The 21,050-nt window shown below is 41.6% G+C and overlaps 1 protein-coding gene across 19 annotated transcripts in view; it reads right to left on the minus strand.

Moving 5' to 3' along the window:
• PAM (peptidylglycine alpha-amidating monooxygenase) overlaps positions 1 to 20,824 on the minus strand; it is a 278,000-nt gene extending 257,176 nt beyond the window's left edge. For 5 of the 19 annotated variants that reach the window (XM_032845704.1, XM_032845688.1, XM_032845680.1 and 2 more), the window contains exon 1: positions 20,648 to 20,823. The gene's annotated coding sequence lies outside the window, so the exon portion shown is untranslated. Of the gene's footprint in view, positions 1 to 20,647 lie in introns of all 19 variants that reach the window. The other 14 variants (XM_032845671.1, XM_032845663.1, XM_032845654.1 and 11 more) reach the window with 4 other exon arrangements.
• Positions 20,825 to 21,050: the final 226 nt, after the last annotated feature.

Here is a 21,050-nt window from a genome sequence, read left to right on the forward strand (position 1 = left end):
AATAAATAAACAAAATCTTAAAAAAAAAAAAAAAAAAAAAAGGCAAAGCCTTAAAAAAAAAAAAAAAGCTATGAGTTAATATGCTCACTGATTTTTTTTTTCATATAATGCAAACTGGGCACATAAGAAGATAGGTTTAAAACTCTCTATGTGTTTTTAAATGTTTTGCTTGTCTTAGAAAGTGTTCTGTTCTTCGGCGCCTGGGTGGCTCAGTCGTTAGATGTCTGCCTTTGACTCAGGTCATGATCCCAGGGTCCTGGGATGGAGCCCTATATCAGGCTCCCTGCTCAGTGGGGAGTCTGCTTCTCCCTCTGCCACTCTCCCTGCTTGTGTTCCCTCTCTTGCTGTCTCTCTCTCTGTCAATTAAATAAATAAGTAAAATCTTTAAAAAAAAAAAAAAAGTGTTTTGTCCTAATTATTGCTTTGCTTTTTCTTACTAATTTCAGTCTGCTAAAAATTCCTGCTCTGGCAGGTCACATTTTTTCTTTCCAAAAGTTGGAATAACTAAATGTCTAATCATAGCAATAAGTTGTAACAAGTATTTGATAAAAGTAGTATATTAGACCAAACCAAATTTTGATAACAGGGGATGATCAGACTTGGTAATGTGTTTGGTACAGAAAAAAAGACCTGGTAAGCAACTGTCTATCAATGAGCCAGAAGAGGGGTCCTACCACAAGAGATCAGCAGAAACAGCCTCAATGTCCAACAGAATTCTTGCAGCAATTTTTTCCTACAAAATGTATGCATCCTCTTTAAGATAAATCTAAAAGCTACAAGACATAAAGGACATCCATAATCCTATCAGATCAGAGACTAGATTTTAAAATATTTTAGTACCATCCAGAATTAGCAAGATTCCACAAAAAAAGGAAAAAATGTTTTTAAGGCGTTCTAAAGAGAGGATATTATGCAAAGTTAAACAAGTCAATCACAAAAAGACAAATACAGTGTGATTCCATTTATATGAGTTAGTTAAAGTGTCAAATTCATAGAAACATAAAGTAGAATGGTGGTCACCGGAGCAAGGAGAGGAGGAAGTGAAAAGTTGTTGTCTAATGGGTACCGAGTTTCTGTTTCGTAAGATGAAAAAGTTCTGGAGATCTGTTACACAGCATATGAATATACTTAACCCTACTGAACTATAAACTTAAAAATGGTTAAGGTAATAAACTTTGGGCTGTGTTTTTTACCACCATTAAAAGGTAGATAAAAATTCCTACAGTAATATAAAATGCTTTGTACTGCACCGAATTACTAATACTGAAGACCAGAGAACAGTGCCATATTGATAGCCTTGTTTAAAAACAAATCTTTTTAAAGACTTTATTTTTAAGTAAACTCTGCTCCCAACAGGGAGCTCAAAGTCACAACCCCAAGATCAAGAGTTACACTGCACTCTACCAACTGAGCCAGCCAGGTGCTCCTAAAATATGTTTCTGAGCCCCAATTCCATTGAACCAAATTATCTAGAGTCTGATAAAAATGGCACTTGAGGGGCACCTGGCTCAGTGGGTTATGACTCTGCCTTTGGCTCTAATCATGATCTCAGGGTCCTGGGATGGAGCCCCACTTCGGGCTCTGTGCTCAGTGGAGAGCCTGCTTCCCTTCCTCTCTCTCTGCCTGTCTCTCTGCCTACTTGTGATCTCTGTCAAACAAACAAATAAAATCTTTTTTTAAAAATGGCACTTGAGATGAGTAGGAAGGAAAGAACTACTCAATTAATGATGTGGAACTAATTCGTAAAAATCTATATAAAAATGCATTTAGATGTTTATATCATGACATATAAAAAATTTAATTCCAGAATTAAATAGTTAAGATAGGAAATTACAAAACAACCAGAATAAAAATATAAATAAATATTATCTGACCTTAGTGTAAGAATATTTTTATAAAAATAAAAACGGAGAAGATAAACTTACTGAATTTATCTTCAATAACTGAAATAATTGAAATAATTTCTTCAAAAACTGAAATACATAAAACTGAAGATCACGTTGTTTTTTAAGAAACCCACCGCTACAGTGGGGCACCTGAGTGGCTCAGTTGTTGAATATCTGCCTTCGGCTCAGGTCATGATCCTAAGGTCCAGGGGTTGGGCCCCACATGGGGTCCCCTGCTAGGCAGGAAGCCTGCTTCTCCCTCTCCTTCTCCCTTTCTTGTATTCCCTTGGTTACTCTCTCTCTCTGTCAAATAAATAAATAAAATCTTAGAAAAAAAAAACAAAAAACCCACCACTACAAAATCAGAAGGCAAACAAACAAACAAGTTAATTCACTAACTATCTGACAGTGGGTTGATAACCTTAATATATAAATAAATTATTGTATCAAAATATAAAAAAATAATAAATACAGCTGTAGAAGTCATAAAAGAACAAACAAAACATTAAACTGGTCAATAAGCACATGAAAAACTGATCTCAACAGTAATTAAAGAAATAACAAGAGCTAAGAGCTACAGACTATATACTCTGTTACATGTTACATGCCTCGTTTCCTATTTCATCTCCTGCAACTAGGGACAAAGAAAAAAATTCTCCTATTTTTCAGATGAGGAAACTGAGTCAACAAGAAGGTCATATTCCAAGGACAAGTAGTCTCAGTTCCACGCTGCTATGTTAATTGCCACACTCTACAACCTCCATAAATAAAAGGAAAAAAAAAAAAAAGAGAGAGATAGCTTTTTGCTCTACCAAATGCCATCTAGCGCAGGCCTGGACTAAGTAGGCTCTCAAGTCTGATGTCCTGCCACCAGTTTTTGAACGGTCTGCACGCTAACAATGAGTGGTTTTTTGCATTTTTCAATGGTTGGGGAAAAAAAGTTCTGTAACGTGTAAAAATTCTGTGACGTGAAAATTATATGAAGTTTCATGTCAATGTCCACAAATAACAGCAGAGCTAAGCACTTGCAACAGAGACTGCACATAGTCTGCAGAGCCTAAAACATGACCTCATTCGGCCCTTCACAGAAAGCGTCTGTTGTCTACTGATAAGAGTGACCTGGGGGCTCTCTTCTACGCTGTCACTGTAAATGGCAATCAAGTACAATACAAAGCAAAATACGTAAATCTTCATAGTAGCTGACCTGGCAATTTTAGTTTATCATAAAGAAATGTAAAATCCACCTCAACTTCTATGTAAAAAAAAAAAAAAACACCGTTGAAGCAATGTGAACACAGGAAGTCTGACTCCAGGCCTGACCTCAAGGCCAGGACTAGGATGAAGGCTACACTTAGACACTGACTCTGAAGGGAAGAAAACAGCTTTTCAGGTTTGTCAAGTAACACCCATGAAAACTGGTATTCCTGAAGTCCTATTAATCCAAACTGTCAAACAACACCTTGACATTGCTACCAAATCATAAAACATTAATTTAAAAAGACATCATTTTTTGAGCTCAGGCACATGAAACTGCAGATACTCAAAGGTTTATGATACATTAATAGTACGAAATCAAAAGGTAGACCTAGATTAAACAAAATCCATGTTGGGGCACCTGCGTGGCTCGGTGGGTTAAAGCCTCTGCCTTTGGCTCAGGTCATGATCTCAGGGTCCTGGGATCGAGCCCCACATGGAGCCCCATGTCGGGCTCTCTGCTCAGCAGGGAGCCTGCTTCCCTCTCACTCTCTGCCTGCCTCTCTGCCTACTTGTGATCTCTGCCTGTCAAATAAATAAATAAACTCTTTAAAAAAAAATATATATATATATAAAATCCATCTTGAGTATGGATAAACCCAAAACTGACAGTTTACTTTCAGCAGAATAACACATCTGTCACAAAAATTAAGGTCATCACTTGAATTTTATTGGATTTGGAGTTTGTTGGCACTTAATTTATAAATTTGCTTTATTTTATAACTGTATAAATGCTGCAAGTAAGACATTTATTCCATGCTGGGATATATTTATTATGACAAACATAATTAAGTCAAACAGGAAGTAAGGATGTTTTCCTTTGAAAGAGGCCTTTATATTTCACAAGTTTGTGCTGTATCTTGTAAATCCCACAGGCAACCTAGCACACAATTTTGAGAAAACAACAATCGCAATCCCCTTCAGCTCTATCTCACATATTGATGGGCAACAGCAGAGCAGAACCATCAGGATGAAAAGGACGGCAAAAGAAAGACCATTTTCATGTAACTTCGCATTCAAAACAAAACATTTCACCTTTGTGAGCTTCTCGTGTTTTCTCGTCCTTTAAGTAGGGATAATGGTTTGAACTACAAGGTTATAGAAAGAAAGCATGAGAGGTACACTAGGTAACTTATACAAAATAATAATAATAATAATAATAATAGGTAATATTTACTAAGCAGTTAACCACGTGCCAGGCATTTTGTATGCATTTTATAGGCACATAACATTTTATACGCATCACCTCAAAGAGTAATTAAATTACAACCACTACACCCTACGTAATAGGTACCAGCACATCTCTGTTTTAAAGAAGGTAAAGCTGAGGGAGACCCTGACAGGTCTGTTTTGTCCAAGGTCACGTAGCTGGCAAAAGGCTGAGCCAAGACCTGATCAAAATGTTTAATGCCAGGAAACTGGTTTTCTTCCCCTTTATACAAAAACTATCCCCAGTAAATGTTATGATACTTGCAATTGTTATGATACTTATGTCCATAGTTTACCAGAATAAGAACACATAAACATTTCTTCTTTGAAACCCAGACACAGACCTTCCAGTGAGCAAAGGCCTCTGAAGGGGCTTCCGAGCCACTCGGGTCATAAACCTTCCCTGAATGCTATTTTCCAGGTGGCTTTAGTCTGCTTTCTACAAAATTTGGGACATACAGTGCAACTTTATTTTTGAAAGGCTTCAAGATTCTAGCCAACAACAGTGTAAACATCAATTTCCTCTTCTTGTCGGGACTCTCCAGGGTCCCTCCCCCAGTCTTTCCTTCCTCTGTATTCCTGTAGTTGAAAACTCTAGACTAAGCCACTAGGCCTGAGTACACAGTGCTTGTGGGAAGGAGCCAAAATCATCATCACCACCAAGTTTTTTGTACAGATTAAAAAAAAGTTTTGTTTAACATTGCAAAATGGATGAGCTTAACCTCCAGAAAGGGTTATACTTTGAAAAATAAAACTACTTTTTTTCTTTTAAGATTTTATTTTTATTTATTTGACAGAGAAAGAGATCACAAGTAGGCAGAGAGGCAGGCAGAGAGAGAGAGAGAAGCAGGCTCCCCGCTGAGCAGAGAGCTCAATGCGGGGCTCAATCCCAGGACCCTGAGATCATGACCCGAGCCGAAAGCAGAGGCTTAACTCACTGCGCCGAGGCACCCCTGAAAAATAAAACTACTTTCTTACCATTTTCTATATTTCCCCTGCTTAGAATATAACACTAATAACAAAGATCTTCAATTTTATTCCCAACTGGTAAATGGGTTTTATTTCATTTATAGGCATCCTGGGGGCACTTGGCTGGGTCAGTCAGGAGAGCATGTGACTCTAGATCTCGGAGTCCTAAGTCTGAGCTCCACACTGAAGGTAGAGATTACTTAAGAAAATAAAAGGCATCCTAAATGATTATAACAGAATAGTTTTTAGAAATGGGAAAAAAAAAAAAAAAAAGTCGTTACGAGATTTAGTTCCCAACTACCCTCAGATCTTACCCTCATCCCCCCTGAATCAAGTATACATTATACTGAAATATAAAGGGTTTAAATGGCTACAGGGCCTAACTTCTTTGAAGAAAATCTAAAACGGCTATCAAGAGTTTATAACTCCCAAGGCTTAAACAAAACCCTGTGGCTTTTTTTCTTTTTCTTTTTCTTTTCCCTGCATAGCCCTCAATCTTCAAATGGTTCCACCATGAAAAAAAGAAAAAAAAAAAAAGCTTTTATTATATGGACATGTTAAAATATTAGGTTTAAAAACAAATACAAACCCTTTTGAGAATGAATGCCTTGAAAATAACCAAAAAAGGAAAATATAATAATAACTGAAAGACCCACCACTGAAGCCATTTTTCTGGGTCTGTCGATTATTACTGAAATGCGGTCAGGTACAAATCCGAGTGGGCAGCACGGATAGCAGAGGTGCTTGGGGGCAAGAGCAGGAGCGGTGAGAGATCAGAGCTCGCAGCTTGCTGGAGTGCACGCTAAGTGAACAAAGGACCATCCCGTTTGTTCCACAGGGACGCCGGCCGCCAAACCAGGATCCCTGGGCTCAAATACTGGTCCTACCACTTAATATCTATGTGACCTTGGGCAAATCATGTTGACCTCTGTGTCCTTCATTTTCCTTATTTATCATTGGAGAGAATAATGACCCCATCTCAAAAGGTTGCTATGAGAATTAAATGTGTTAAAAATCTGTGACATGTTTAGAACAGTGTGTGGCACACAATCAAAATCACAAGGGCTACTTGTGAATCACTGTTGTTATTATTATTATTGTTATTACTTCATTTCAGAAATGAGGAAACTGAGGCATAGATAAGTTATTTGCCTGAAGTCACACGTCTGGGGAATGTCAGACCTGGGGTCTGAACATTAGGCATTGTGACTCTCAAGTCCATCCACTTAACCACCTCAAAACAAAAAAAAACTGTTTTCAAATGTAAAAAATTCATTAAATGAGACAAGGATATCAGTGAAGTTGAGGCTGCTCTGGAATGATGGCCCTACAAGCTACTGACTAAGTACCCTTTGGGTCAAATACATCTACTGGATACTGAGATTACGTGAAATGTCAGATGGTCGTAGGTATGGCTTAAAGCTCATCTTTTTTTTTTTTTTTTTAAAGCTCATCCTTTAAGGAGAAAGATATACATATAAATATTTTTAAATTGGAATGACAATGGAAAACTGCAAAAACAAAAGTAGCAAAATAGGGTTTTTTTTAAGATTTTGTTTATTTGAGAGAGAGAGCGAGACAGCAGAAGCTGCATGAGGGGCAGAGGCAGAAGCAGGCTCTCCACTGAGCAGAGACCCTGATGTGGAGCTCAGCCCAGGGACCCCAGGATCATGATCCGAGCTGAAGGCAGACGCTTAAGTAACTGAGCCACCCAGGCGCCCCCAGCAAAAAATTTTTTAAAAATAAAATAAAATGACCAGAAACAAGATCTTTCCTAACTATAGGAACAGATCACTTTTTAAAAATGTCCTGCCCTTGGGGCGCCTGGGTGGCTAAGTGTTTAAAGCCTCTGCCTTCGGCTCAGGTCATGATCCCAGGGTCCTGGGATGGAGCCCCACATTGGGTTCTCTGCTCAGCAGGGAGCCTGTTTCCTCCTCACTCTCTCTGCCTGCCTCTCTGCCTACCTGTGTGATCTCTGTCTAATAAATAAATAAAATCTTTAAAAAAATAAAATAAAATAAATAAAAATAAAAATGTCCTGTCCGACCTGCCCCACTCCTCAACCCATGAAATTTTCTATCCAACATGTTCTCTCTTCAACACATTTTTGGTCGATGTTATCGCTTTAGTCAGTGGTTTGACCTTCCAGTATTTAAGTTTAGGAAGGAAAATATAGGCCAAAAACTTTACTTATGAACAAGGAAAAAATCAAAATTTCCAGATGATGAAGATTAAAGTAGTAGTAAATTTGATCTCCTGCAATTATTTTATCCTTCTCATATGATTTTTCAATTCTTTCTAGCTTCAGAAAGAAGATATTCTATTAGATTTTGAAGATTAAGATCAAACATTTTTTTCTCCTGGTAACATCTGATTGGATGCCAGGAGGAAATTTATTTCTACAATACCAGTGAAATCTGAAATTCATTGTCTTTTTCTTTAAAAAATTTTTACAAAAAACTATAATCAGAAATAACCAATGGTTGCTTTTCCTTTAGTGAAAATCTCAATGCAGCAATAATAGTGAAACAAATTGATTAAAGTGCAACAATTAAAACCTTTCTCTGTCACGTAATTATTTGGAACGTAAAAGCTTTGCTAAGAAAGCTCTTCTGGTTGACTGAAAAAGAGCCACTTTTGTAGGTAAAGGTCAAGTATTCAATTTCTTTTCACTAAGTCTGAATGGCTTCCTCTAATAGTCTTCATGGATGTGATCTACATGTTAGACTATCAGAAAATAAAAAATGGTTAGACTTTTAAACTGGTCAGCCAGGTACACAGGAAAATACCACCATACCAGTTTCAGGTACCATCCCTCCACATCCCTAAAACAAACCTGAACACCAGAAAAGGCCAAATGAAGGCACATAAAATGGAACACATTAATGCCAAATCTGATAAAATTCTACAAGAGTAACACTTAGGTATTCTCCAACATCAGCAGGTAGAAATGTATCAAACTCTTCTCTGTACTGTCAAAATAAATAAATAAATAAAAGCAAACAAAAAGAGGTTTGGTGAGAAAAACAAATATATGAGATTTTTAAGTATAAGAGAAGAGTGAGTTTTTAATCAACCAAGGCTGAGGCAACTAATAAGATAAAAACCACAGACCCTTCTGGGCATTAAGCACAGAGTGGTTAGTCTGTGTCACAGGACCACATGTAGTCTTCTAGAAAGTCAAAGGAAGCATGCTGGGTCCAAAAAACAAAAAACCTGAAACAATAAAACTTTTCACACTAAAAGAGTCCACATAAAGATTAAATGAATAAGTATAAGAATTATGTATTTTTTCTATTCACATCAGTATAATATCTGAATGTACTATTAAAAGAAAAAGAATGTACTATTAAAAAGAAAAGTGACTGGGTTCTTTTGTTCCTTCTTTCACCTGGCCCTTTCTGTCCTAATTTATACTAATTGGAATTTTTTTTTTTAAGATTTTATTTCTTTATTTGACAGAGATCACCAAGTAGGCAGAGAGGCAGGCAAGAGAGAGATGAAGGGAAGCAGGCTCCCTGAAGAGCAGAGAGCCCGATGCGGGGCTCGATCCCAGGACCCTGAGATCATGACCTGAGCCAAAAGCAGAGGCTTAACCCACTGAGCCACCCAGGCACCCCTATAGTAATTGGAAATTAACAGGACTTGCAAGAACTCTAAAGTTAAGTATATATGTACAACCAGAATTTCACATGTAACTTTCACCAGGTACTTCATTGATTTTGCTCTCTGTCCTACAGAAGATCAGCTCTTACAGACCTAACCCACGTCCTCTATAAGTCATTCTAGAAATTCATGTTTGTGATTGCCATTTCTTAATGTGTACTGAATCATGCTGATATGAACTGAACTTCATCCCCCCAAAAGATGGTTCAACTCTTAACTTCTAGTACCTGTGGATGTCATTTTATTTGGAAATAGGATCTTTGCAAGTAATCAGGTTAAGATTAGGATACTAGGGTGAGCTGTAACCCAATGATTGTGTCCTTATAAAAAGGGGGAACTTGGACGCAGTGACATAGAGGAACGGTGACATAAAGTCACAAAGAGAATTCCATCCATAAGCAAAGAAACACCAGGGGCTACCAGATTTTAAAACAGAGTAATGGGACAGTTGCTCCCTCACAGCCCTCAGAGGGAATCAACGCTGCCCATACACTGATCTCAGAGCCTCCAGAACCACGAGACAATGTACTTCTGTTGTTCTAAGCCCCCCCAGTTTATGGTATTTTGTTACAGTAGTCCCAGGAAACTATTACACAGGCCATAGACTGACTTGAGTTGTCCCAAGCTTAGTAGTGTGGCTGGAAGCTCAAGAAGCCTCACACGACTCTTGTAGCCCAGGAGATTCCACAGTGGGAACTGGTGTGAAAAACCTGCAACTGAGATGAGGAAATGAAATACAACCCATCTAAAATATTTAAAATAATGACACATTTATTTAAAACACGTTTCCTGTGTCTTACTTCATTTACTCCTCACAACCACACTGAATGATTTAGGGAGGCTTATGATCGTCATCTTAACTGACAAGGAACCTGAACCACACGGGGTTGAGTATTTTGGTCAAAGTCATGTATGCACATGGCCGAGCTAGTGTTGGTGCCCAATCTTTTCTAGAATGAAAGAACAAATCATAAATATTTTAACTTGGAATAACAGTAGCACATGAAGGTTGCGCCTCTTCCAAAGACTCGAGGAAGAAAGGAAAAAAACAGGATCATACAGACAGAGTAGGCTGAGGGGCTCAGTGATCCAGGAAAGACAGAGTAAATCAGAAAAAAAAAAAAAAGGTAGAAAAGGTAACTGCTGACTTGTGAACCTGGCCTTGAAGGAAGAGATGGAAACAGACTAACAAAACGGAAGAAGGGCCACAGTGAATAGATGTAACACGGAGGAGAACAAACGTAAATGACCTGTACAGCCTACCAACACTGGAGAAAGCCGTTCAACCGGCTAATTGGAGAAGTCTAGAGTGCGTTGTAGTGGAAAATGCAGTTAAAGTGAGGAAGGGCCCTTCCATGGAGCCAATCAAAGGGTTATCATGGACATGATGGACAAGCAGTTACTACTGTCTGGCTTTTAGCCAGGGTGTGATGTGATAAAGGCAGCTGTCCCACCAGCATTCTTAACAACAGTTTAGCGGCAAAGCAATCTGGGATTGTGATTGGTACAGTGTACGACTTTGAAAAAAGTGGTCATGACTAAAGAGAATATCATCAATCTATCCAGATGTTTCCAGTTTCAGTTTCTAGCACAACATCCTTGACGGCTGCCTTTCTTCCCTCCCTTCCATTTTTAGACAAACTGGCCTTCTTGGTATTCTGTGAGGGTACGAGGGTTCATGGTCCAGCCTTGAGACCTTATTCTTGTTGTTCCCGCCACTTGGTAGAGGATTTTTACATAGTTAGCTCTCTTAATTCATTTGGGTCTTTGTTCAAATGTTACCTCTTCAGAAAGTTCTTGATCACTCTGTATATGAAGACAATTCCCACTCATTCTCCATTTCCTTACATGGTTTCATTAGTCTTTTTTTTTTTTTAAGATTTTACTTATTCATTTGACAGACAGAGATCGCAAGTAGCCAGAGACGCAGGCAGAGAGAGGGGAAAGCAAGCAGGCTCCCCACTGAGCAGAGAGCCTGATGCGGGGCTCCATCCCAGGACCTCGGGATCATGGCCCAAGTCGAAGACAGAGGCTTTAACCCACTGAGCCACCCAGGCGTGCTCCATTATTCTTTATAAGACTTATTATTGGGCACCTGGGTGGCTCTGTGGGTTAAAGCCTCTGCCTTCGGCTCAGGTCATGATCCCAGGGTCCTGAGATCAAGTCCCGCATCGGGCTCTCTGCTCAGCGGGGAGCCTGCTTCCCTTCCCCTCTCTCTGCTTGCTTCTCTGCCTACCTGTAATCTCTATCAAATAAATAAATAAAATTTAAAAAAATTTTAAAAAAAGACTTATTATTACCTGAAATTATATTCAGTTTACTTACTGATTAGCCATTACTCTCATTAATACATAAACTCCACAAGCACAGGGATTGTGCATGTCTCATTCACATTTGCATTCCCAGAGCCGGCAGGAATCTTGGCATAAGGTAGGGACTCACTAAATATTTGCTGAATGAATAAAAAATCTTATTCCCAAATAAAGTTGAAGATATCCTCTAAAACACTGTTTTAATCCTTCCTCCCTGCCACTTCACTACCACTATACACAACAGGCCTGGGACACACCAGTATTTCTACTTAGATTAAGGCAGGAACCACCCAACTTCTCACTGCCACCCTGTGTCCTCCTCCAATTCTTTCCCCCATGGATGATTTTAGCAAAACACGTATCTCATGGAGTCACTAGCCCCTACTTAACATATTCTCCATGATTCCTAAGATAAAGACCAAATTCTTTTTTTTTTTTTTTTTTTAAGATTTTATTTATTTAACAGAGAGAGACACAGCGAGAGAGGGAACACAAGCAGGGGGGAGTGGGAGAAGAAGAAGCAGGCTTCCCGCCAAGCAGGGAGCCTGATGCGGGGCTGGATCCCAGGACTCTGGGATCATGACCCGAGTGGAAGGCAGAGGCTTAACTGACTGAGGCACCCAGACACCCCTAAAGACCAAATTCTTAATGTGCCCAGTAAGACCCTATTTGGACTGGCTTCAGCCTAGGTGTGCAGTCTCATCTTGTTCCACTGGCCTTTTGATTCTCCTCCATTGCTCGATTTCACTCTGTTCCCTTCTGTCACAGGGCGTCTGCACAAACTTTTCTCTGCTGTCTGGACCACTCTTACCCCCACCCTCTCTCAAATTCTCCACCTCATGCTTCAAGTATCAGACAAGCGTCACTTCCTCAGGCTCCTATTACACAAGCCCACAAAACTATGCTGCTCTATTCAGAACATCTACCTCTATTTGTAATTACATAATTATTAGTTGTTGTGGGTTTTTAAAAATCAATGACCGTCTTCATCTTGGACTTTTCATTCCATGATAGCACAGATCACGAATATCTCGCGCACTACCGAATCTCTAGGGTCAAGAACAATGCTTGGTACATGGCTGGCACTGAGTAACTATTTGTTGAGTAAGTGAAAGAAGACACCTTGCTAAGAACCAAAGAGCTAGAAGCCAGTATCAGAGACATATTAAAAAGTTTCCACAGGGACGCCTGGGTGGCTCAGTCGGTTAAGCGGCTGCCTTCAGCTCGGGTCATGATCCCAGCGTCCTGGGATAGAGTCCCACATTGGGCTCCTTGCTCGGCAGGGAGCCTGCTTCTCCCTCTGCCTCTGCTGCCACTCTGTCTGCCTGTGCTCTCTCTCTATCTCTGACAAATGAATAAATAAAATCTTAAAATATATATATTAAAAAAAAAAGTTTCCACAAATACTGAAGAAGAGCTGAAGTAAAAGATACTGGTGGTGGAAATCTACAACATGATAAGCTGCCATTTAAACAGAAGGAACCAGGGGAAGCCTAGGGCAATGCAAACTCTGAAACAGCACCGCCTACAGACTAGAAAAGAATGGGACCAGGAAAGAATGGGACCAGGAGAGTCTATTTCATTAAGGAACTAGTCAAGAACCAGTTCAAACAATTTGCTAAAACTGCATAGTTACGACTTAGGTAATGCTGGTAACTAGACGAAAGGTTACATCTACATATCCTATAAAGGACTCCTTGGCTCATCGGTCTCTCTGGAAATATTTGCCTCTGCAAAGAAACTATTCAAACTTTCCTTCTTCTTGGCATTTTCTTCTATAAAAAATTCTCCCAAAAAGTCCTTAGCCCCCTGGAAAATGTTTTAAAGACATTTTACTGTGGTCGATTAGGCATACAGTAATAGCTAAGTGAGGCAAGGGCCATGGAGGAAATGGCGTATAATAGAAAGAACCCACTTTTGCTCCTGATTAAAGTCACTCATGTATGACTTCGGAAACTGTACACACTAAAAATTTTTGAATACCACAGGAAACCCAGGGTTGATGGACAAGGCTGAATTTGTAACCCTCAACTGTTGTTGTTTTAATCACCTAAAGCTAGAATCCATATAATTCTAAATTCTCTGAGGGAAAGGAAGAGCTTATTAGTTTATTTTTCGTTATTTCAGCCTTCTTTCAAAATAAGATGTAACGCGGACGTGCATGAAAAGCAACCTAGTATCCTCTCCTTTCATTTGAACCCATCAGTGACTCATGCTATAAACAGCAAATCTCCTCCTTTTGTTTCTGAATAGGGCACAGCGTTTCAACTACATAGTTTAACTGGAGCCAGTTTTCCAAAGACGATGTACCACACCCTGCCTGAGAAAGGGCAGCATGAAACTTTCTCCGATCTTCAGAAATACAACAGACAATGATTATTTCCAATTTCCTGCTGCTTAGATGAAGAGAACGGAGGCACAAGGAAATGCGAGCCTGAAGCGTGGGTAAGAAGTATGGCAAACAAAACAGAAAGGGGAAAATGAAAGCATGCTAAAAAACTGACAGTAACAGATTTAGGCGGGGAGGGGCAGGGAGAATGCAGGGAGGATAACCAACCATTCCATCCCTACAGAATTAAAATTTCAAAATTCTCAATTAAAAAAAAAAAAAAAAAGAGGGGCGCCTGGGTGGCTCAGTGGGTTAAGCCGCTGCCTTCGGCTCAGGTCATGATCTCAGGGTCCTGGGATGGAGCCCCGCATCGGGCTCTCTGCTCAGCAGGGAGCCTGCTTCCTCCTCTCTCTCTGCCTGCCTCTCTGCCTGCTTGTGATCTATCAAATAAATAAATAAAATCTTTAAAAAAAAAAAAAAAGACATTTAGCAAAGTAACACTGAAACACCAAACTGAGTAAAATCTCACCACATGGGAAGTTTATGCAGGAGACTACATTGGTACAAACCCTAAGAGCAAATGACCCAGCTCTCCCAAAGTTCACTTTATAAAATTTGAAAACTATCTGTGAAAATAAGGTTTGTCAATGTAACTAGTAGCATAAAGAGGTATATGTCTAGCCTACACAAATTTTCTTTAAACAGTACAGAAGACTTCCAGTTACATTCTAACAATCATCTAAGCATCATGCTACTTCAAAATTAACATGTCTCTTTATAGAAGTTTTCTTCAAAAGAGTTCTAATAGGGGCGCCTGGGTGGCTCAGTCGTTAAGCGTCTGCCTTCGGCTCAGGTCATGATCCCAGGTCCTGGGATGGAGCCCCGCATCGGGCTCCCTACTTGGCGGGAGGCCTGCTTCTCCCTCTCCCACCCCCCCTGCTTGTGTTCCCTCTCTCGCTGTGTCTCTCTGTCAAATAAATAAATAAAAATCTTTAAAAAAAAAAAAAAGAGTTCTAATAGCACATTTTGGGTTATGTATGTAAACACTTGCAAATAATACATTGAATTCTTCAAACATTCTAAATTAATGGTTTTATAAAAATTTGAATTGGCCTCCGTGTAAGTACAATCATATTACACTAGAAATATGTGATATTTTAAAGCACATTTCTTCTGGCATATGTAGGTGAAATTCCTAATATCGGAAATGTTTCATAGGTTATTTTGACCCAGGGACAAAGCAGGTGGTAATGCGGTTCTTTTAAGATTTCTACCACCAGGGGTACCTGAGTGGCTCAGTGGGTTAAGCCTCTGCCTTAGGCTCAGATCATGATCCCAGGGTCCTGGGATAGAGCCCCACATCAGGCTCTCTGCTCAGCAGGAAGTCTGCTTCCCCCTTTCTTTCTGCCTGCCTCTCTGTCTACTTGTGATCTCTGTCTGTCAAATAAAGTAAAAAAAAAAAAAAAAAAAAAAATCTTCAAAAAAAGAAAAAAAAAAAAGATTTCTACCACCATCCTTTGTTTTGCTTACGTTGTCCCTACGAGGCTAGCAGTCAGCTGCATTCTCGGGCAGGTAAAAAGCACCGTTCTTTGGTGCTGCAGCTGCTGTTGGCTGGGCCCACAGAATGACAGAAAGAATGAGAAATAAGGTTGTGCTTTCACTTCCCAGTATTTGTGGTCCATGACCTCCTCAAAATGAACCTCCCCCATAGATAGAGAAGGGCACCTGCCATTTTCATTGTTTCCTGGCATTTTCCCCCAGCCCCTCCACCCCCCACCACCGCTGTGTCATTTAAAGTTGCACTTGCACTGTAAAGCACTACTTTTTTTTTTTTTCCTTTTGGAGTCTAGCTCCCTCTTTTCTCAAAGCTGTTCCTCTTAAATTCCCTGAGCCACTGAGAAATCTTGTTCCTGTCCTCCACCCTCTCTGTGAGCTCAGGCAGCACAGCTGGGTTGCAGCAGGCGCTGCCTGGGTGCTGGGGGACTGGCTGTGCTCCAGAACCTCCCTGCAAATGAGCAGCTCTTGTCCTTCCATGTTAAACATGGCTAGTAGATGAAGCTGAAGACAGCGTTCTGAAGTTCAAGCTCCTTTGGGCACAGATCCTAATCTTCATGTGGTATTAAGACATGCCACATAAACGTAGAATTTCTACTGCCACATGGCCCTAGTCTCTCAGTCTCCAAAGCGACACTGCAGATAACTTTCTTTAATTTTCCCGAGACGCCTGAACTAAATACTTTATTGATCATCCAAACTGAAATATTCCCTTTATGTAAAGGAACTCTATGAAGCTAACATGAATATAAGTATCATTTTTATGCCTCAAAATCAACAGCTTCTTGGGGCATCTGGGTGGATCAGTGGGTTAAGCCTCTGCCTTTGGCTCAGGTCGTGATCTCAGGGTCCTGGGATCGAGCCCCGCATCAGGCTCTCTGCTCAGCGGGGGGCCTGCTTCCTCCTCTCTCTCTCTGCCTCTCTGCCTACTTGTGATCTCTCTGTCAAATAAATAATAAAAAAATCAACAGCTTCTTGCCTCTACTCACCCAAGAACACACACACAAAAATCTGAAGCAACACCTGATAGAACTTTCTGCACCGATGGAAATGTTCTCTATCTGTTCTTCCCACAACAGTAGCCACTACCCACATATGGCCATTAAACACTTAAAATGTGGCTAGTGTGACTGAGGAATTAACATTTTTTATTTTAATTAATTAAAATTAAAATGTAAACAATGTAGCTAGTGGCGTTAAAGAACTGTAAAGGATCTCAGATTTTGCCCTGCTTGCGAGCTAACAAATAAGTATGCCACAGTTTCATGGATGCTGGGAGAAGACCTGAGATAATCTAAGTCTGGGCAAGGGGCTACACTATTCACAGAACTAACAGTAGTAGGAGTATCCGCTCTTTGAAGCCTAGATCCCATAGTATGATGCAAACAGGTAAGTGATACCCATGGGCTTAATGATTTGCATTACAGAAGGGGAGCCCTGAGTTCAGAATACCCAAATCTCTAACACTAGACAGTAAGTTTTCCTTTAAAAACCAGGACATCTGGCAATACAGGGCCTGCATCCCAACCTGACAACACTTGGCTGGAACTGAGTATCACTTCAGTTCAGTATTAAAACAAAGCCTGGGGGGCGCCTGGGTGGCTCAGTGGGTTAAAGCCTCTGCCTTCAGCTCAGGTCATGGTCTCCTGGTCCTGGGATAGAGCCGCATCAGGCTCTCTCTGCTCAGCAGGGAGCCAGCTCCCCACCCCCCCACCCCCCACCCCCGCTTGTTCTGCCTGCTTGTGATCTCTCCCTCTCTCTGTCAAAGAAATAAATAAAATCTTTAAAATAAAATAAAATAAAAAATAAAAATAAAATAAAACATAGCCTGGATTCTCCATGTTCCACACCTCTCATTCCTGCTCTCATTTGTTAATTCTTTTACAATAACTACCGACTTCCATTATAATGCATCAGGCTCTGCTCCCCTTGGTCTAGAACATTCCTCAATCCCCAACTTCTGCAGTCGCTAACTATCACTCATTTTTCAAATCTTATTGTATTCATGGGAAGTTTTCCCTGACCACCACTGACCCTAGTTACAATGAGGGGATGCACTGTAGGATACCCACCAACCCAGGCTCCCCACCATCCCATCTTCTGCGGTTCTCTGCATTACCTCTATCATGGTATGAATGACATGAGATTATAATTTTCTGTTTAAAAGTCTGGATCCCTTCCCAGATTTTTAAGGTCATAAGAGAGTGACTATGACTATTTTGTATGCCAGTGCCTAGGAAAAGGTCTAACACATAGAAGTTCAATAAACATTGTTGACTCAATAAATTAAACAAACATTAGCTGAGGAATGGCTAATTCAAAATATTGGGGGAGTGATGTGTAGTTTTGTTTCTTTGTTTTTTATTTTTAAAAATTGGACCCTTGAAATGTCATCCCCTGCCACCAAGAAACTAAAATAACTACTTGAGTAGTAGTGTAGTAGGTATATGCTAAATAGCAGGCAATGTGCTAAGCACTTCTCACTTAATACTTACAATGGTTTGCTGAGCTCAATAACTCCATCATTCCCATTTTGGAGATAAGGAAACTGAGGACTTGGGAGGTTAAGTAATTTACCCACTGTTACATGACTACTAAACACCTGGGCCAGATTCAAATCCAGGCCTATCAGAACCCAAATCCAAAAATTTTAACCATATACAATTTACAAATATGCCCTAGATGATAAGAGACTACACAGGGTAAAGGGGAAAAAAAAAAAAAACCCACAAAACTATTTATTCAGGCCATCTGAATTATAGTTCTACTCCTGCCACTAACTAGCTGTCCAACCCTGGGTAAATGAAGGTCTTATTCTCTACAGAAGTGCAGTAAATTGAAGGAGAAAGAGGACCAAAACTTCTCCCAGGAGACTTGGGAGCACCTGACACCACCAAAAAACAACTTTATTCAGAGCCTTTTAAAAAAAGCTATTTGTATGTAGTATTAACAATTAGCTTTTACTGGTTAAAGGAATTAAAAGAGTAAGGAAAGTTATTACCTAAGAAGCTTTCTGGCTTGAGACTCATGACTATTTATCAAACCATACAGTTTCCAGGGCTGTGACGCATCTTTCACCTCAGTTCACGTATACAAAAACAAAGGTACTAAGCAAAAAGGCCAAGCATAAAGTTAACTTCATTTCCCTCAGGATGCCCTTCAACCTGGCTTGCCTCACTAACTGAGCTCGCAGAGCCCAGGACAGTGTATGCAAAGCCTAAGAAATTCTGCACATATCCAGCAGATGGATGCATTCTTCCTAGGAGCAAGAAAAGAGTCAGGGATGCCACTGATGTCCCACCAAATACATACAGCCTAGTCTCATGAGTCTTTTCCAGATGGAATTCTTGTCCATCCTTTGTGCCAAGCCAAAATTTTTTAAATGGTTTAAAAAAAAAAAAAAAAAAAACTTTCACTAAGAATCTTGTAACTGTTTTAGTCAAATTTCCAGAGTTAATCAGGGGCCTATCAGGCCTAAAGTGTTCAAGTTCTAACTTATTAAAAAAATATTACATTCAATCTCTGTACTTTTAGGCATTATAATATAACTTCCTTTCTCAAAGAGTTGAGGAAAAAAATGTATGTGGGCACCATAAACTGACTTCTTCACGGAAGAAAACTGAATTAGAATTGAAATTTCTATAGCTTTTAACATTTGATTACCAAATCATACATGTATGGATATGCTCTTCTGAGTTTTCATTCTAAAAACACATAATTTTATTACCAAGAATGACTCCCAAATGATGAAGCAGCATTGGAAAGTTCATTTCAGAAAACACTTGCTTAGCTAAAATTTTTGTTCCAATCTAGTAGGTAGATCTCCAAATAATGATCTTAATGGGTCTTCAATAATGTTTTCTTGACCTCATTCTACTTGCCATACGTAGTCATGAGAATATATTTAATGTCCATATAAAAATATGAAATAAAAACATTATTCTCTCATTTAGATTGGCAGCCTCTTTAGGACAAGGAATATATTCTGTATTTATCTTTGAAAGCTCATAGCACAATTAGGAACTCATGAAATGTCTATTAAGTCAGGAACCATTTCATACGAAGTCTAAAGCTGACTTTCTTAGGCCATTTCCTTGCTTTCTTCATACTGTAATTAGGATGGTGCTAACAATCCTTCTTGTGCCTGCGATTTTAAACTAAAAATTTGCCAACGCTAGGGCACATATCGTTTGTCCGAGCTAAATGTCTGGGCTGACTTACTAAAATAAAGGTCTATTTCCTGAATTGTTAAAATTAGAAGCAAATTTAAATGTCAGTCAGGAATGGAAAAGAGATCATAAAGATTGGCAAACATCGGAAGCACACACAATTGTTATTTACCCAAAGAACGGGGCCAATAACGATCTTTTACCATCTGAATTCCTATGGCCACAGAAATATGTAAGATCCATAGCTTGCTTGATACTCTGGGGTTCGATGGGGAAGACACGACTTCAACTCTGAATACTAATGACCAGATCCGGAAACACGAGCCTTGTATCCCAACAAAGCTACAACCCAAGTCGCCTGGAGACATAATTACATCTCAGCCCGAAGGTCCTGACGCGTAGGACTAGAACACAGGACCTGCCATCGGGCAGCTCCCCGAGACGGGAGACGCGGCTCGAAGTCGAGTAACACTCCTAAGTCATCCCACCGAACCTCCACGACGACCCTCAGCAGTGGGCAGGGCGGACGCACCTTTTGCAGACGCGAATACAGTGCCCGAAGGGTCGCGTCCCAAGGCCACACACAGAGCGAGATGACTGAAACCAGACTCAAATCCCGACTGAACTCCAAGCGGTGGATATTTTCCATCCCGCCTCTGAGCTCACCCTTGGAGCGCGTACGACACACACTCTCTGGCCGGCAAAAACGGCAGGAAGGAGAGCAGAGCCGGGCGACCGCCCGAGAGAAGGGAAGGTATTTCCACCGCTTCCCGGCACTTCCCCGCGGATACTCGAGCACCCCAGGTCGCTCCCCAGCTCCAGCCCCTCTCCCTGCGCGGCGGCCCCAACCCCCCCCCCCCCATTCACTAGTCCTCAGGAGGCTTTCTCACCGGTTCCGAGAGTTCCCCAAGTTGGGGGCAGAAAGAGCGAACGAGCCAATGTGCCGACTGGGCGAGGGCGCAAGAAGTGCGGAGGTGAGAGAGGCAGGAGGGGCTGGGTGACCCCTCCCGGGGCGGCCGAGGCCGCGGTGGCGGCGGAGCGAGGTGGTCAGAGAGAAATCAGGGGAGGGCGAGGAAGGCTCGGTCCCGGCGACGCTCCCCGGCCGAGGAGCTGCGTTCCCCGGGACTCGCAGCCCGGGAGGAAATCAACAACCGCCTCGGGCGACGGGAAGCGGAGGGAGCCGAGGGAGCAGGGTCCCCGCCCCGGCCCAGCATCTGCCCAACTTCCCGAGCCCCCTCGGCGCTCCCACCCCCAGCCTTGCCCTGTCCTCCCCGCCGCAGTGGCGGCGGTGGCACCAACCTGCGCGGCCGCGGGCACAGTCCGGGACGGAAGCCGGAGCCTGCCGGCGGCGAAGCGGCGGGCGCGGCGGGCGGAGTTAGTTGAGAGGCTCCGGCTCCCTGGGCGGGGACAGGCTGAGCACGCGGCGGCCGCGGCGGGGGCTCCTTCCTCCAGGCGCGCGCGGGGCCCAGCCCGGTCCGCCGCTCGCCCTCTCCTCCCGGGCACCGCTCGCAGTCGGTCCCTCCCCCGGGGCGGCTCCGCGGTTCCCGGCCGCCCCCGGGCCCGCCTGGCGCTCGCCGCCTGCGCTCCGCCCCTGCCCCCCTCGGGCGCGGGGGCCGCGGGGGTTGGGAACGAGGTCCCCGCTGAGTCTCCTCCTGGTCGCGCGCAGCTTCCCGGGGTTTCCCTGCGGGGATCGCTTGTCCTG

The sequence above is a fragment of the Lontra canadensis genome, unplaced genomic scaffold (assembly GCF_010015895.1).
Source record: "Lontra canadensis isolate GAN:19392208 unplaced genomic scaffold, GSC_riverotter_1.0 scaffold4, whole genome shotgun sequence".
Taxonomy (NCBI): Eukaryota; Metazoa; Chordata; class Mammalia; order Carnivora; family Mustelidae; genus Lontra; species Lontra canadensis.